The sequence below is a fragment of the Solanum pennellii genome, chromosome 8 (assembly GCF_001406875.1).
Source record: "Solanum pennellii chromosome 8, SPENNV200".
Taxonomy (NCBI): Eukaryota; Viridiplantae; Streptophyta; class Magnoliopsida; order Solanales; family Solanaceae; genus Solanum; species Solanum pennellii.
Genome location: NC_028644.1, coordinates 17,286,110 through 17,303,774, shown reverse-complemented (window position 1 = coordinate 17,303,774; position 17,665 = coordinate 17,286,110). Strand labels below are relative to the sequence as shown.

Sequence of the window (17,665 nt, the reverse complement as noted above, 5' to 3'; positions counted from 1 at the left end):
CCGGGCCTTTGGTGTTCCACTTTAACTTGCAAGAAATTCAGACAGTTAGCAATAAATTATACAATGTCCTTCTTTATACTACTCTACCAATAGACATCTCTCATGTCACGGTATATATTTATAGAACCCGGCTGGATAGAATAACTGGAGATTTGACCTTCCTCCATAATTCTTTCTTAAAGACCATCCACTCTTTGTACACACAACCTACCTTGATACCTCAATACACCATCTCTCTTTTGTTCAAAAGTCATTACTTTTTTGTTATGAACATTTGCCTTCAATTCAAGCAAAAATGAATCTTGGTCTTGCTTCTCTTTTACTTCTAACACTAATGATTATTCATCATCATTACTCCTCCTTTTGTGGAATCCATTAGTCAAACTCCCAATCATTTAAGTCTATGCACATCTTTTGCTAACTCTCTCTTGTCTTTCTCAAAATGGTTGGTACTACCCATAGACAATCTACTCAAGTCATCAACAACAACATTAGCCTTACATAGGTAAAAAAAATACTCATGTCATAATCTTTAAGTAATTCTAACCACTTTCTCTGTTTATGATTTAGCTCTTTCTAGTTAAACACACAATGAAGACACTTATGATCGGTGAACATATCTACATGAACACCATACGATAGTGATGCCATATTTTTAAGCAAAAACACGACAACCAACTCTAAGTCATAAGTTGTGTAATTCTTCTCATGACATTTCAACTATCTAGAGGCATAAGCTATAACTATGTCATTCTGCATTAACACACAATGCAAACCAACTCTAGACGCATCACAACATACGAAAAAACCTTGAGTATTTTCGTAAGGCCAGTAATGGGGCATTAATCAACCTGCTTTTCAATTCTTGAAAGTATTTCTCACTAGCTATATACCATTGAAAATTTGTTGTTTTCTAAGTTAACTTTGTAAAGACGATGAAATAGATGAGAAACCCTCTATGAACCTTCTATGATATCCATACAACCCCTAGAAACTCCTAATATCAATTGGAGATATGGGTCTAGGGCAATTCTGAACGGCCTCTATACAATGAGTGTCAACTCTAATCTTATCACCGGAAACAATGTGGCCTAGGAATGCCACGGAATCAAGCCAAAGCTCACACTTAGAGAACATGGCATACAAATTGTTACCTTTTAGAGTTTGGAGGACTATTAAGAGATTAATACATGATCTTCTTCATTCCTCGAATATATTAATATATCATCGATGAAATCGTTAACAACTATCTCTAAATAAGGTTTGGCTAATCTATTCATAAGGTCCATGAACTCTGCATGTGCATTAGTTAAATGAAACGATATTATCAGAAACTTATAATGACCATAAGAGGTCCTGAATATTGTCTTTCGAATTTCATATGCCCTTACTTTCACCTTATTATAGCCTTATTTGAGGTCTATTTTTGAAAAACAAGAAGAACCCTGAAGCTAATAGAAAATATCATTAATTCTCAGAAGACGGTACTTATTTTATGGTAACCTTGTTCAACTGACGATAATATATACATATCCTAAGGGGATCATCTTTCTTTCTCACAAATCAGATTAGAGCTCCCCAAGGTGAGACATTTGATTAAATAAACCCTTATCGGGAAGATCTTTCATCGGCTCTTTTGACTTTTCTAGTTCCATTCTTTATGGCGGAATAGATATAGCACGAGTATAGGGAAGATTGTCTTTGCCGGGGTGTATTTCTCTCTCAGAGAGACTCTAGGTAGATAATTAGGAAAGAATTCTGGAAACTCACTCACAACTGAAATTGACTAAAGAAAAAGGTGTCTCAACACTAGTCATTAACTAAAACTAAGTGATAGACACAACCTTTAATAATTAACTATATTCCTTGAGGTAGCAAATAAAATGATGCTTGGGAAATACTGAACTACTTTTCCACTATATAACCAACTCATTCGGAAACTAGAACTTGACTACTCAAGTTCCACCATCTATTGATGAATGAAAGGCATGAATCCATTCCATACCTAGAATGACATCTAAATATACCATGTCTAACTCAACTAAATCAATGTGGTACTCTTATGATTGATAGAAATTGTACAATCATGATAAACACTATCATCTAGAATTGAATCACCAACATGTGTAGAAACACTAAAGGGTTCAAGAAATTTCTTAGGAAGAATTTCAATGTTCATAGAAATATAGGGAGTTACAAAAGGTAAACTCACTCCTGGATCTACCAAAGCATAAACAACAAAGTTAAAGACTTTATACGAGCAACGACGTGTGGAAAATCCTCTTTTTCTTCGTAATTGGTGACAATATAGAGGCAATTTGATCCTTCAGCATTACCATAAGTAGATCATCTAGGTGTTAATCTATCTGGTGGAGAAAGTAGTGAATATTTGAATTCCCTTATTACCGTTACTTTGTCCGTTCTTCGAGACCTTTTTCTTGAATTGAACCTATGTTCCATACTAGAAAAAACTTGTATAGTAAGAGAAACTAGGTGAGTTGTAGCGTACATAGCACATGCAGGAGACCAGTTACCTGATTGTGCTACACTATCTTGATACTGTGCAAGTCTAGCCTTGAAGTTCAGCGAATTATAACAATTATACTCACTTTTTTTCCTGGGCGCAGGTGCACTAGCAGATGATGGAGCAAGTATATTTTGACTTTGTTGGAATAAGGACCGTTCTCAATACTCTTCTACTGCTCATATTCATTCCCAGATGTCGTAGTATTCTTGATTTTATACTCCTTCCTATCCCTCAAATTTCTTCCTCAACCTGCTACACATAAACTATCAACCTTGATATATGCATCTCACCTATTAACACTTTAGCCTTACCTTGTTTAGTCGACATACAAGACAACCCAACAACAAACAAACTCATTCTACTCTTCATATTTGCGACCATATTTGGAGCATAAAAAGATAGTTGGGTGAAGTTTGAACTATACTAATGAACACTAAGTGACTCCGGCTTAAGAGTGAGAAACTCTCTTACCTTGTCTTCTCTCAATCTAGGGGAATGAAGGGCCAAAGAAGGCCTTCTCAAAACAAGTCCAACTCTCATGTGGTGCATTCTATAATCTACCATTCTTCCACTAATCAAACAAAGTCCTAGTAAAATTCTTAAGTTGATATCCAGCTAGTTCTACTTGCTCAGCATCGACATCATGTATAACCTCAAATACCTTTTCCAAGTCGTCAACAAAGCTCTTCGGATCCTTATTAGTGCTTGAACCATTCATCCTCAAGAAATCTCAGATCCTCGAAGTATCAACCACCTCCAGTCTAGCTCCTTCCTGTCGTCCAACCTGGTTAGTCACAACATAACTTAGCATGCGAATAACTTTCCAAAACTCTGCATGTTCATGAAATTACCTTGGGGTTAACTTCAGGTGCATCAGGTACCCTTTGCTCCTCAACATTTATCCTTATAGGATGAGCTCGAAAATCATTTATGGAGGCGTGATCTTAAATAAACCCACTAGCACAAGTTAGAAGTAAATATTTTAAAGATAAAATCTAACACATGAAATGAATGTGAAAGAACAGAGAAAATTTTCTTAAGTGTTGAGGAAACCTAATTAAATATGTGGCGCGCTTAAACCGATAACTAGGACTCCACAGAATTATCTTCATATACTCCCCAGGACTCTTAAATTTGGGCTCTGATACAAAGTATGTTGCACCCCAATTCTATACCCTAGACGTGGCCAACACTCGAGAACCATTATTGGCTCTAAGCAAACCTTTGACCTAGCTTATTTTTCTTACACATCGCAAGACTTAAATATTATATGTAGTCTCAAGATATAAATATAAAGTTAGGCAAAAAAATTGCAACTAATGTCTTGGCCTATACAACTGAAAATGGATAGACTAAAGAACTGTAACTATTCATATATGAAGCCTCTAAAACAAAGACAGTTGTCGGGACAGGACCCCCGATCTTCCTAAAAACTAAAAAAAGATAAACAGATATGAAAAATATCCTCCGAAAGCAAGAAAGCTCACCAACTGGCTATCAGTGCTCAACTAGATCAATGAGGCATTGGATGTTGACCCTGCTTACTTGTGTCTGCATCATATTACGATGCAACCAACTGGCATCAATACATTGAATGTATGATTATGCGAGGGTAAATCTAAACATAAGATAAGCTACAAAGAAATTTGAAAAGAACACTTACCTTTGATTTACTCAACCCATGAAAAACTCAGCATCAGATGTAAGATAAAATGACAACAATGATGCATTTTATACAAAGCCTTTAAGACAATAGATGATATCTCAACTTGTGAATGTTATGGAATAACAACACAATTGTATAAAAGTAATATAATATTGTGGGAGTTTATCTAACGGATACCAAGAACTATGAGCCTAAGTGTTGATATAATGTCTTTCCCATGCTGAGAGAATTGTCCTATACTTTGTCATCATATAGTACGCCTTAAATAAGTGGATCCATTATTGTATGCGATAAAGTACTTAATAAATCATCTAAAAAGCGTGATACTTTTCTTCCCATGATGTCTACATCATTTATGGAGACTTGAGTTATTATGAACTCGCATCCCCATATCGGTGCTCAATACTACTTCAGAATATACTTAGCTCATATGTTTGTTGAAACAGAACTCCTTCTTCGGTTTGAGATAATTACTCAAAATTAGGTTAAAATTTCTTTTGGAATTTTGCGTTTCCTTTCTATCTCAAATATAAAAACATTTTTAACTCATAGGAATACTTAGTTCCCAAATAATATTTGTAGAAATGAACTTTCATCTTACTTTTTACTCAACTCAAAGCATAACTCTTAAAACAAGTCAAAACGCTTGTGAAAGACTTTTGAAAAACTTTATGAAATTCTCTTGACTTGATTCTTAGCTTCTAAACTTGACTGTTAACTTTACTTGAATTGAAATATGGATTCAAGATTCATGATCTTATGTTTACGGATGATTTCTTGATGTTTAGATGTACTTAAATTTTTGGAATCAACTAGAAAACATAGGTATATTACTAAGTAACAAATACGGAAAGAAGGGGGATGAATGGGAAAAACTAGTGTCGCTAACGGTCTGAGAGGCACGGGGAACAAAACCCTGAATTTCAGAGGATGGGTGGGGCATGTAACCGAGAGACAAAAATTTACAAGTCCCTTCTTGGGTTTCTAAGACTGGCGGCGGCCCAGGCCCCTACCCAAGTTCATTTTGACTTTTCTCCTTCGTTTCTAACACTAAGCCCCCTATTTCATATTGGTTATTTTCCCAAACACTTAGCATCAACTATACTCTCAATATATACAAGATTCAACTCAAAATCACACATAAAAATAGGAATCAACCCAAAGAAACTTTAAAAACAAGAACCCACATGATTTCAATTGAATTTACATCAACAACTCATAGAATTTACTTTCAAAACTATATAACTACGCTATTGAACCATGATTGGCATGTGGTGTACTAACCCAACAAAATGTGATCTCACATACCTCATAGGAATCACCACTTGATGAAAACCACAAACAAAATCTTCTGAACGCTGATCTTGGCTTTTTTCTCTTTTTCTCCTCTGGCGTTCTTTAACAAAAAGTCATAACTCTATTTTAATAAACCGTAAACAGAATCATATCAATTTGAGACCTTAAAATGATTACCAAAACTAAACTAATCAAATTGGGTATAAAAAATACCATACTAACCTTCAAAAATATGGATTAAACTGTCCTTAGAAAAACAACACAACTTCAAATGGGCATATCACACTCATACGAACTTTAATTTGCACAAACTCGATGGTGTTGGAAAGAAAATTCAAAGTTCGTTTCTACGGTATCTCGAAACACAACTAAATCATCCTGAACAAGCACTTATGATTGTTTGAAATTGAACAAAAACCCATTCTTAACTTAACTGTTGTCAAATTTTCAGATATACAATATTTCAAAAAATCACTCTTTCTAATTCAAGGTCTTTCTAGTTATGGATGTTTAATAGCACTACAATGCAAACTCTAACATGGCCTTCATTCTTTCAAGAGGATTTGTGAGAGCTCATAGTACAAGGGTACACTGTTATTTAGGAATATTACTATTATACAACAAATTAGTATGACTAAAGAACAATAAAAGGGTTTTTTAGTTTTATGGGGAAACTTACTTTTTTAGTTAAATACATGCATGCAATCTATAACCGAGGAAGAATACAAAGATTAACACATATTCTTTTTGCGTTCAGGAGTTAACATCTAAATCTAATTTATACTACACTCGTTTAAAAGTAAGTTCATGCAAGTAATTTCCTAACACAATTTTATAATGTGAGAATATTAACTTTCTGTAATTGTTCAAGAGTGGTAAAATGTTTTATTTTTTTCTTTATTAAATCAAATGAATGTAGAGAATAGTCGTTGAGAGAAATCCTCAATATCTAAATGTTTCACCAAGTACCTCCGCAACAACAACTTCACGTTCAACGTACTTATATACTTTTTCTGTAAAATTTTATAAAATATTAATTTCTTATTCATTTGCGTCAGAGTTTGAGGGAGTCGATATATGTGAGTTTATACTATGTTTTAGTTTTTATGTGCAAAATTGGTGGTGCATACCAATTCCCAACATTTTATATAAGCCAAAGTATGCTGAGAATGGTCAACGAGTGGATCCTTACCTGGCATCCAATTCAAATTTTCATAAGATATTTTTATTCAAGCATGCACATGCACGGATGCACACACGCACACAAGATACACAACACACACACACGCATCACGCGTACATACTTTTGATAATGCGTTAATGTATTTATATATAAGATCGAGGCAATAGTATAAACAACTACTGATGAGCAGATTGAGTTGACAAGAAATTTGAAGATTCATTCTGGAAATTATTTCTCGGTCAAAATAAGATTTGTACAAAATTAATTTTGTAATAAGTTCAAGCACAAAATAAAAGTGTGTTATCAAGATTCATAGTAAATTAATTTACAATTCTCATTTGGTTGTGACTTGTTTATATTTTGTTTCTTATTTAAAAGATTCTATCATGATAATGTATTGTCTATATATATACTTCATTGAATTATTTCATCATATAAACATGTGGTTAATAGTTATTGATAAAACCTGTTGAAAAGTATTGTAAATTGATGATGCAGATTCTGTAAAAAGTATCTTTTTGAAAATTTAGAAAACTTTAGGTGTCAATTAATGTTATTTCTTCTAATGACTAATGTATTTTTTTAAATCTTTTGTAGGCCTATATTTAATCCTATTCCCGAACTATCATTTATGATGGACAGAAATTTACTTTGAGAGGTGTCATCTTCTTCATTTTTTTTAATCAATTTTTTCTTATAATACAAAGTTAGAAATTTACAATCAAGTAACTAATATAAAGTCACAATTAAAAATCTCCATTGCCCTAATTAAGCATTGCTAATGTAACTTTTATGGTTCCTCAATTAGTAGGGCTGCAATGCAAACTCCAACAGGGCAACCACACAGGATCTGCGAGAGATCGTAGTACAAGGGTACAATGTTATTTGAGAAATTTATTATTATACAAAAAAAATTAAAACAACGAAAGAACCATAAAAGGGTTTGTTAGTTGTATTGGAAAACATACGTTTTATAATAAATAAAGACATACAAGCTATAACCGAGGAAGAATGACAAGATTAACATATGTATTCTCTTTGCGTGCAGGAGATATATCAAAATCTAATTTACATCACACTTGTTTAAAATTTAATTTATGCGATTACTTACTTAGGGAAAACAAAGTATTATAATGTGAGAACATTAGCTTTTCTAATTATTCAAGGTTGCTAACATTTTTATTTTTTTTAATTAATCAAATGAATGCAGAGAATAGTAATCAAGGCAAATCCTCAATATCCAAATGCTCAACCAAGTGCCTCTACAACAAGAGCTCCACGTTTAATGTACTTATATACTTTTTATGATTCATTTAACAAAATATTATTTTCTTATCATTTGAGTCATAATTTGAGGGATTGAACACATGGGTGCTTAAACTAAGTTTTATTTTTTATGTGATGAGATTTGAAATTGGTGGTGTAGAAGAATTCCCAACATTTTATATAATCAAAACTATGTTGTGAATGGTCAACAATTCGATCCTTTCTTATGGTTTCTGGCGTCGAATTCAAATTTTCGTAAGCTATTTTTATTCGCACATGCACATGCGCGGATGCACACAAACACAACACACAGAACGCATGCATGCACGCGCGCACAAACACCTTTACTAATATGTTACTAATTTTATATTTAATTTCCACGCAATCGTAGAAACAACAAATAAGGAATGGATTGAGCTTACAAGAAATTTGAAGATTCATTGTGCAGAATATTGCTCTGTCAAAATAATTATTGTCAAAAACAAATTTTATAATAAGATCAAGTACAAAATAAAAGTGTGTTGTCAAGAGGCAAAAATAATTTAATTACGATTCTCATGTGGTTGTGACTTGCGGATATTTTATTTTTTGTTTATATGTTTCTATCTTTATATATTTTTTTCAAATGTGTACTTCATTGAATTATTTTATCATATAAGCATGTGGTTGATAATTATGGATAAATCATGTTGGAAAGTATTATATATTGATAATGCAAATTGTAATAAGTGTCCTTCTTAAAATTCAGTACAAATTAAAGTGCCAATTAATATTATTTCTTTGAATAACTAATGCATGCTTATTTTTATGTTGTACAAGCCTCTATTTAATCCTGTTCGTTAACTTTCATTTACACGGACAAAAATTGACCTCAAAAGGTATCATCTTCTACTTTTTTTTGAATCATTTTTGTTTATAATATAATGTTATAAATTTACAATGAAGTTACTAATATAAAGTCAAAATCGAAAGGCCTCCATTGCCCTAATTCATCATTGTTATTTTTACTTTTATGGTTCCTTTGTTATCAGAGCTACAATGTAGACTCTAATAGGGTCGTCATTCCTTCAAGAGGATATGTGAGAGCTCGTAGTACAAGGGTATAATGTTAATTAAGAAAATTACTATCATAATTAGATTGGCAAAACAACCATATAAGGGTTTGTTAGTTGTATTGGGCAACATACATTTTATGTTAAATAAATACATGCAAGCTATAATCGTGGAAGCATGCCAAGATTAACGCATGTATTCTCTTTGCATTGAGGAGTATTTGAATTTTTCCCAACCTAGTGCCGATTTGGATGAAATTGAAGTTTTGAGGTGTGGGAAAATGTGGTAACAATCGGGTGAATAATTTATGATTTTGATTGAAAGAGTTGTTAGATTACTCCTTAAAAAATATGTACCACTTTTTAGAATTGAAGTCGGGCGAGTTGAACTTCCGAAATTGAACTTGGTGTGGAAGGTATTTTCTGAGTGTCATATTTTAGAGGTGTGTTTTGAAATGGAGGTCTTGAAAATTTTAAAGTAGCTCACCAGTTTTGGGCAAGCTGCGCTGGCGAGATTTTGCGCGCTTGGGCAAGGTCGCTTCAGTGGGGTGAGGGTCGCTATAGCAAGATTTACGCAATTTAAGGTCGTTAATCAACCCCTAAATGACCTTATTATGCACTTTTTCAATGAACCCCTGGTCCTACTTGTTTTTTTATAATTCATGAGGCTAATGGTGAGTTTTTCACTCTTGAATCTTTTTTTAATCCATAGAACTTAATAGAATGGGTCACTATTGATGGGGAAGGGTGTTGAAATAAGTTTTATTGTGAAAACAACCCTAAATTCGTAACTTTGTATCACGGGTATGATTAAGGGTTCATAGAATTAAAATAGTTTTATCTAATTAGTGATTTTTTTAAGTCTCGTGTTATTATGATTGTTTGTACACCAAGAACAAGTGAAATGAATTCGGAAAGGGAACGATCAAGATTCTTAGCATTTAAAGCTTGTATTTAGGTATGTGATGGTTCTGATTCTTTGATTGTGTGATGTATGTCTGTTCTTGCTTCATTCTGATACTTGTATGTATACAAATGACAGATTATTTAGCACACTTGTTATACGTTTGAAAGACGAATGATTATAAGTCATGAATCACTCTTGATCGTATTAATTGGATGTATACTTTTGTTTGTGATTGTGGTGTGTTTATGGATCGGATTTCCACATTTCGAAAATAAAGATGGGATCGGATTGATACTTTTTGGTTTAACTATTAGATCGGGTACCACGTTCTGGTGTATTTACACTTTGGTTTTAAAATCCATGACCTAATTTTGTAAATTGAGAAACGTGAGGTTGGTCGTTAATCGTAAATTTTTATAATATTGTATATATATATATATATATAATGCTGTATGACTTGTTTATGTTTCTCTTAATGTGATAGTCGTGTGATAGTACTAGTACACGGTAGTTGTAAACTGATTCTGCAGTTGTTCTTATTTTTTTTAGTATAGGGCATCATTCGACGGCTATTAACAAACCTCTGTTAGAATATTTGTGATCGTAAACTTTGAATTCAAGGGTGAGCTAGTATTTTATAACTGCTTTGGATTCCCTTGGGGTCAATGTCTGTATTTCAGGGTTGGAGTTATCTAGTTAGTTAATTAGTTCATTAGTTAGAGTTTTGACCATTCTTGTTGTTTTTAACTTGGTTCATTGTTTAATAGTTTTGGTACATCGAATTTAAGATTCTAGGCGTTATATTCTGCCGCATTTTTTTTCGTTGATAGACTTTTGTTTGAGTTTATGGGAACTCTATTATATATCTTTAGTATTTAACTTGCTACAGCAACTTAAATTCCTTAGTTTTTCCTTAGTTGATTTTTCGGATTTTAGTAGTCGTTCTCCCACCAAAAATCAAGTGTTGGTGCCAATCACGAGGTGCGGATCGTGAAAAAGATGGTTTCATAGCCTAGGTTTATTGATCTCGATTTACCGAAACATCTCTAATAGAGTCTCGCGAAATAGTATGGGGAAACCTTTCCTTTTTTTGAGAGGCTATAGGACTATAGAAAATATCTCTATTTCTTTTGTCTCTTTTCGTTCTATAACTTAGTTACAATCGGTATCTGTCGATTATAATTTGTACCTAACCTCCTTCACTCTTTTCTTCGCACATGGTTAAAACTAGATTCAATAGTATTTGACTTGCCACTCCCGCGAATGCTTCAGTTGAGGAACCTGCCGTGAGAGGTCCCAGTCGATGTAGGGATAAATGAAGAGCTAGGGGTAAAGGTCATGGAAGAGTAGTGCCTGTTGGGAATGAGGTACCGGTCGAAAATGCTCCTATGATTGAGAACCCTCCTACACCTAATGAGGAATTAGAAGAGGATGTTGAGGTTGTGGATGTTTAGGATATTTTACATAAGAAGAGGTTCCAACAAAGACTATAGTTGTTCCTCCCTTTAATCTAGTGTTAGCGCATCAGATCATGTCGTTCTTGAAACGTTTAGTTGGTCTTGGAATGCTTCCCTCTACTCAAGCAACTCAGGATCCCGCCAATCCTCCTAGTGCTATCACATCTCCTAAGGTGAGTGAAATAGGAGGTAATAATGATTTCATCCGTCCTTTGTTGGATTCTGATATGACCTGTAATGAGCATGAGATGTTGACTTACATTTTTGAAGCTCAAGCGTCCAATGTTTATTGGTTATGATAGTGAGGATGCTTATGAGTTTATTCTTTATTGCTATGAGAGGATTATTTAATTGGGTATTGTTCATTAGCACGGGGTTATGTTATTGTATTTCCAACTTCAGGGCGAGGTTAGGCATTGTTGGAGACCTTATATGGGATGTGGATTTTCAATTTTTCCTCCACTCATTGAACCAGTTTCATGAGAAAATTAAATGAATGGTGTCAAATAAGTCTTGGTTTTGTTTTTGGTGAAGATTGACCAAGAGCTAGTAAAATCATCTTCAAAAAATAAGTAAGTAAAAATAGGACCAAATTAACATTTCTAAACCTTTCTAATATTTTATAAAATAAGAAAATGCACTTCATTTTTGAACTTCTATAATTCAATAAAAATCATGTTTTTTTAAAAAAATCTTTTCATCTTCTCTCTTCTCCCAACGTTCTTTCTCTCTTTTGTTCTTGTTCTTTTTCCTTTTCCAATATGAAAATCCAACTAGACTATCTCCATTATCTTTCTCTGCGACTATCTCCATTATTTTCCTCTTCATCTCTACTAGTGACTCTCTCCTCTTTCTGAACATAAATCGTGATCGACACAAAATTGGTCAGTTATTTTTTTGAAATATATTACAATTTACGATTTTTTTTCTTTTATTAATGAACAATAAAATGTTCTATAGGTGTAAAAATTGAATAATGATGCAATGATTCCTATTATTAATTGTTTTTGAAAGACATCAACCTACCCAAAAAAACTATAATTTTGAGGAAATGTATCTGTATTGTTAACATTTAATGAAAAAGTCATTTTTGTTGCTTTTGTTGTTTTTTTTATGTCCATTTTGTTTATACGATTTTAGAAATATAGTTTTATTCAGTTGTCCAACATATATTTGATTTGTTGAATGATGTATCGTATGTTTCCACAGTTTAGTGATATTTTGGTGCATATTCCACATTCATCATATTTTATAACATCTCACATATGCATTAGGGAAGAAAAATGGTCATATGTGGAAACATAAGATTCATCAATGGCAACTTGGGATTCATCTGTGGCAACAAAAAACTCATTTGTGGCAACAATAGGTATATTTGTGTCGACATATGATTCATCTATGGCAACATAAGATTTATATGTGGTAATGGAAATTTAATGTGTGGCAACAGTAGATACATATATGGCAACATAATGTTAATTTGTGACAACATAATGTTATTATTATTTTATAATGAATTGTAAGCTCTCAATCTTTTTTTATTTTCCTTGTAGATGAAATGGTAAAAGAAGCTTAATCCTCGACAACAACTAAATCTTTTATTGGTATTGCTTCATTTGCTAACATCAAATGCTCTTTTTTGTTAATGCGAAAAATGTGAGCAGCAACATTATTATTTTATGACTTGTGTGAAAAAACTCACTATACTTTTAAGGAAATGTCTCATAATATAAATTTCCAAAGATCAAAAAATATTTTACAGCCTTTGAGGTGTATGAGGTTGAAAAAATCTATTTCTCAAACACTTTCTATAATTAGTGAGAAGTAAGAGAAGGAGAAGAAGGCAAAGGAGGAGAAGGAGAAGAAAGGTAAAGGAGGAGAAGGAGTCAAAGTAGAAGGAGATGCAGAAGATGAAAGTAAGAAGAAGGAGAAGCAGAAAGAGGAGGAAAGAGGAGAAGCAGAAAGAGAAGGAGGAGAAGGACAAGGAGATGGAGAAGCAGAAAGAAAAAGCGAAAGTGAAAAATAAAGAGAAGAAATTCAAAGTTTTCAATTGTGATGTGAAGAGAAACTATATATTTGAAGGTTTTAACATTGACGGGGAAGGTCCAGCTGAACTAATGTCATCCTTCTCGCAATGGATGAATAAAGGTCTTACAAGCATCATGCAAAAAAGTAAGGTTGTTCAACTATTATTAGTATTTCTTATTGTTGTCCACTAAATAACTATTTATAATGATTACACAATTGTTGATAAGGTAAGGACGATAACTACATATCCAATTGTTCGAAACTTGATTTTTGTAGTTGCATTTACAAAAAATAAGGACTGGTTCTAGGTAATGTCTCAACCCAATAAGTACTGGAATGATCAGGTATATTCATGCTCAGTTTTATGTTTTTGATTAATACATTAATATATAAAAAAAATTAATAGAAAGATACACTTGTTTGATGCATCTGTGCAGTATGTAGATGTCATTTTTTTATTATTTGCGTAAGAAGTTGAAGCAACAGAGTCAATCTAAATATCGATATACCACTACTAGTAATTTTTTCAAAACATACATTGACAATGCTAGTGTTGTTCCTGAATGTGAGGATAAAATAGTTGGCACTATGAAAGGGTTTGGTATAGCTTGTGGACTACCTCGGCACTTGACAGATGATGTCTATGTCCTCGTAAATAGTAGTGGGGACTTCCATTAGGTCGTGGAATTGATTGCATTGAAGGAACAGTGCATAAAAGTATATTATTGATGTCCTCATCTAGGTCTAATAGAAAATTGTCCTTCGAGATTCAAAAGTCTTTTACAATGTTGCCAAAGTACCTGGAGTTAAGCGATTTTTTTGAGAAAAAAGAGCGATCCAATTGGTCAGTTCTTGAATGTTACAAAGGAAAGAACAAATCTCACACAGACATGTTACCGGTATTGCCCAACAAGAAAGTAGTAGTTTATTAGTATCACATTATTTTTTTGTCTTACGACTATAAGAAATGTGATGTTCTTATATTTTCTAATTGATAATATACTATAAAATATATTGTAGACATTTTGTCGCTGCATACGCTAAGTTTTTGAGTAATGGACTAGAAGTACTATTTTGTGGATTTACTGTTGTAACTCATCGCATGAGATATGCTTCACTCCTACGGAATTATGAGATTTAAAGGCTCGGAATGGATTTGTTAGTCACGATGAAGACCCACAAAGGCCTAGACCTAAAAAAGCAAAGGTTGATGAATATGTTGTGGTTAACACCATTGATTCGATAAAACAATTGGTAAAGTGTTAATTTTTTCTGATACTATTAATTCAAATGATTTTTTTAATTTTTTTTTTTAGAAAAATGTCAATTATGACGGAAAGGTAGAAATGTGGTGTCTGTGGAACCATATATAATTTCTGTTGTAAAAAACACCACATAATTATCTACATGTGTAGCAACAAAAAGGATACATGTGCCAACACATTTCAAAGAAAGGTGATATGTGGTAATATGTCATCAAAAGGATATATGTGGAAACATTATTACTATTTAACATATGTCAGAGAAAGGTGGTATGTGCCCCAACCGACCGTATATATGTGACAACATATTTCACACTTTGAATTGTCAAAATTCAAAAAAAAAATTGAACGACTTTAATACCATGGTAACTTGATTTTCCCTCTCTCCTCTCTTCTTCAAAAGTCATTTCATATTCCAAATTTTATTTATTTTTACTAATATCAGTTTTCTTTTCTCTTGTTTCCTTTTTTTCATCCTCTCATTCGATTATTCCTTTCTTCACATATCATTATTACTGTGATATCTTCTAAAACATCAGTGGTAATTTATTGCGATCCTCTTCTACATCAAGGCATCATTGTCCTCATTATTGCTAGTTCATCATTGATATCTTGTCAAGTAATATTTAATTAGGGTTTGAAATGCTTATTTCTTTGCCCTACTTTTAGTGGTTTTCATTGTTTGGTTGGTTAGTTATTTTTTTAAAATATACTTTATGATTTCAAGAAACTTCATCTCTAGTTCGTTGGATAGGGTTTAGGAATGGTTTTGTGGTTTGTTTTTTGGTTCATGTGTGGTATTGATTCATATTTGGTGTTTGTGATGTTATATATTGTGTTGTGTATTTAAAAAATCTAAAATTCATTTGTAGGTCATGTGTGACATTCAAATATTTTATTTTTTTGGTTGCAGATACAAATATAATGACTCTTGTCAAATGAAAAATTGATAGAACTGACACAACAAAGATCCTAAAGAAGGATAGGACTAAATCTATTAGGAATAAAAAAAAATACCACTCTTTTAGAAGAACTTGCATCGGAAGCAGTTTATTCTTCTCAAGTAGAAGCAGAATTTTCTCAAAAAGAATATGAAGAAGGAGAAAAAGAAAAAAATGAAGTTGTTGATGATGGAGAAAGAGCAGAACAAGTTGAGGAGGAAGATAAAAGTGAAAATGGAGAAGTAGTTGAGGAAGAAGGAGGGAAAATAGTGAAGTAGTTGTGCATAGAGAAGAAAAAGAAAAAAATGAAGCTGAGGATGATTATGGGATTAAATTATCAATGCAGACACTTTCCTTGTGCATCTGCAACCTAATGCTCATGGTGATAGCATTATTAGGCTAATGGTGATAGCATTATTAAGCCAGTCATAGGAAAATCTTTCATCAACTTCAGGGGTATCCTAATGAGAAATAATTTGGAAGACTTTTTTAGAAATAATTGGTTAGGTCATTTTCTTGACATACCTGATGATACAACTACAGGTTTTTAAATGACTATCGTTTATGAACTTCTGAAAAGAAGGTTCATTTTTTAAAATCCGGAAAAGGAGAATGAGATTTTGATTAATTATTGTGGCATGCCTGTTTTTTTTTTGGCAGAAGAGAGTTTGACGTAGTTACATGGTTGAAATTTCATTCTTCTCTTGAGCCCCTCCCTGAATACATTGTCAAAAAAGAATCACGGAGAAGAAATAAAGGAGTAAAAGAAGAAGCAAGACAACATTCATTGTCAACTCAGGAGCATAATTTAATGTCCCTTGTTGGCAAAAGCTCGAAAATTCTCACTTAATATTTTTGTACACGAGGATACACCAAATAAGTACAAGGAGTCATTGTGCTTACTTTGGTTTACACGTAATATACTTTTGGCGAAAGATCTCAACAACATATTGCTTAAATGGGTGAATTTTTGTCATGATATTAAGTTTTTGATCAAATATCCTTGGGGTCATTACAGCTTTCAATTAACTCGCAGATACTTAAAGAAACCTTTAGGAGCAAAGACCAGTAACTTGTTTGGGTTTCCATGGACTTTCATGGTAATGCTAAATGTTCTTAATATTTTTTTTTTATATTAAATAATTCAACATTTGATTTGTGACATGTTTTCCTTTATTATAGGCTTGATATTTGAAATCATTACTCATTTGACCCATCAACTATATCAAGAAGAACAGATGTCATCTCCAAGGATATTTAGATGGTTGAGATCAAAAATAAAATCTACAAAAGATGAGCATATTCCAGATCTTTTTAACCCTCCTCTGGATGCAGTAACTTATTAGTATATTACACTCTTATGTTGTTACAGATGACTCTTATGTTGCTATAGATGATTCATCTTTTGCAACATATGACAGAAATGTTGCTACAGATGCCTATATGTGTTAAGTTATCACACATCTGTAACAACATATGACACATATGTTGCAACATATCACCCTTCTGTAGCGGCATATGGAAAAACTATGTCAACATGTGACACAAATTTTACTACAGATGCCTATATGTGTCAACCCATCAAACATATGTAGCAATATATGACACATATGTGACAATATATCACTCATCTTTAGCGACATATGCCATATCTATAGCAACATATAACCCAAATATTCTTCTGGATGGCTCATTTTTATAATTTTAGGTTGTGCATTCATGGCTTGTCCCAATAGAAAACGAATTGCAAATGTCATATCTATTTAGTCTATGGTTGGTTAAAACCTTAATTGATCTTGTTGTGGATAGAGTTAAAAGAGACAGTGTTGTTAATGAATTAGTTGTTTTTTATGGTATTGGTGTTGGTGCTGGTACTGGTGCTTGTGAAGGTGCTGGTGTTGGTGCTGGTTTTGGAACTGGTGCTGGACAAGATCAACGGGCTACCTCTTGTAGAAGGTGTGGCTTTTCCTGTGAGAAGTGAAAGAAAGAAGATGGAAAATTTTATCATGTATTTTCAAACATTGAGTACAGTTGTCAATGAATTTAAAAACAAGAGAGAGGTCAAGGACATTCTATCAAA

At 32.9% G+C, this 17,665-nt stretch overlaps 1 long non-coding RNA gene across 2 annotated transcripts; it reads left to right on the top strand.

The window, feature by feature from the left end:
* The first annotated feature begins 13,320 nt into the window (after positions 1-13,320).
* Positions 13,321-17,341, top strand: LOC114078462. Of its 2 annotated transcripts, none has more exons than XR_003580144.1 (3): positions 13,321-13,526; positions 16,246-16,685; positions 16,768-17,341. It is a non-coding gene; the product is annotated as an uncharacterized LOC114078462 (long non-coding RNA). The 2 variants fall into 2 exon arrangements; XR_003580143.1 differs by having other exon boundaries at positions 15,558-16,685.
* Positions 17,342-17,665: the final 324 nt, after the last annotated feature.